This window comes from Penaeus monodon, chromosome 31 (assembly GCF_015228065.2).
Source record: "Penaeus monodon isolate SGIC_2016 chromosome 31, NSTDA_Pmon_1, whole genome shotgun sequence".
Taxonomy (NCBI): Eukaryota; Metazoa; Arthropoda; class Malacostraca; order Decapoda; family Penaeidae; genus Penaeus; species Penaeus monodon.
The window spans coordinates 13,320,480-13,322,080 of NC_051416.1; the positions used below are offsets into that span (position 1 = coordinate 13,320,480).

At 39.0% G+C, this 1,601-nt stretch overlaps 1 protein-coding gene across 1 annotated transcript in view; it reads left to right on the forward strand.

The window, feature by feature from the left end:
* Positions 1 to 49: 49 nt before the first annotated feature.
* The window catches only part of LOC119593043 (ankyrin repeat domain-containing protein 11-like), a gene marked incomplete in the record, with an annotated part of 115,245 nt that continues 113,693 nt past the window's right edge, over positions 50 to 1,601 (forward strand). Inside the window, 1 exon segment of the mRNA XM_037941943.1 lies at positions 50 to 181.

Sequence of the window (1,601 nt, forward strand, 5' to 3'; positions counted from 1 at the left end):
TACGGGGGCGGGAGATCTCGGCACTCCAAACACAAACGTTCAGTCGGCGTGCACACGTGGGGAGGAACGTACTATGTTGTGTCGTGTCTTGTCTTGTCACGAGGAGCCTCTACTGATTTTAATTTCGTCGTTGTGAATTAACGATTGTTCTCCCAAGTTCTGCTGGACTGCTAGAATTGAGGTATTTTCTTTTTGCTTACTAATTTAATATTATTTTTAACTTTTTGAAATATTTTTTCTCGTTATTGCTTGAGGTATAATTTTCTCGTTATTGCTTGGGCAATTTTTTCTCTTTTTCTCTTATCTCTCCCTCTTTTTATTAGTTTTGGTTCTCCGAGACTGTCATTGGATTTATTATTATTATTTTTTTAAAATCTTCGAGTCAGGCAAGCGCAGAGCATTGTGAACAGGAAGAAGCATTTTTAGGATGATAACGCGATATCAGTAACATAATGGTAACGTTACTTCACCGTGAAAATATAATGTTAGCTGTGTTCTTGCCTAATATAGAATGGTATAATAACAATTGCCGCAAACATACCAATATGTTAGAAATAGAAGTGCAACTTTCTTGTTTACATACTTGAATTATATATGCAGTTGGTGGGGTACTGCTTAAGGAAAGCTCTGCAGCCAAGTCTTGCAATTTTGGTATAGCTGTATGGCTTGTAATGCATACAACGGAGATATAATATTTTGCTTCGAAAACATATCTGCCTTACCGCAGCGTAAGGTGTTCACCACGGATTCCGGTAAAAAAAAAGACAACTCCAACGCGTATACTCTGTTAAAACCGAGATTGCAGACCGACACAGCAGACATTTCCAAGCCCTCTCTTGCCCGAAGGTTCGCCGGCCTTTGCCGGAGTGCCGTAGGTGCGGGGTCCTTAGCGACCACTTGTTTCTATGCCAATATCATGGCGCCAAGCAGTTGACGCTCCGCAGGCTTTCATGAATCCTTGATCCTTCATTGAAACGGATTTTAGGGGGCGGGATGGGATCCCGTCCCCGTTGTAGTATTGTAATTATTGTGTTTCCCGCACAATTTACTTGACATAAGTTGTGCCCTCCTTGTATATCAGGTGTAATGTCATCACTATCGGGGCTGTTCGCGGATAAATGCAAATGTACTCCAAATATCACAAACAATTATTAAAAAAAAAAAAAAAAGTATTCTTGACTGAAAGGCCTTTACTGAAATCAAAGACCCATATTTAGCTTCCAAAATAACCTGCGTACTTGGTCATTTTTCTGAAAACTTAGGACTAAAGTAGATGGCAACATTCCGTCGTGAACACAATTCCATGAGGCGGACTCGCTTTGGATTTTCATTTTAAATATTTGTGCCATATTATATAGAAGATCAGGATATAATTGTGCAGTGGAAATATTGAAAGGTTAGACGTAATTATGGACGACCTTAATAACATTAGACCGAGAACTCACTACCGTGTAACACCAGTTAACCACCATCAGGGACCAGCTGATTAAACCTTTTTCATTAGAACAGTTGCAGTCCAGAAAATACTAATATATTCTGATATACAATAATATATCTATTGCACCATAATAGTTTCAAGCCCAAGAACAGATCTTAGTTTT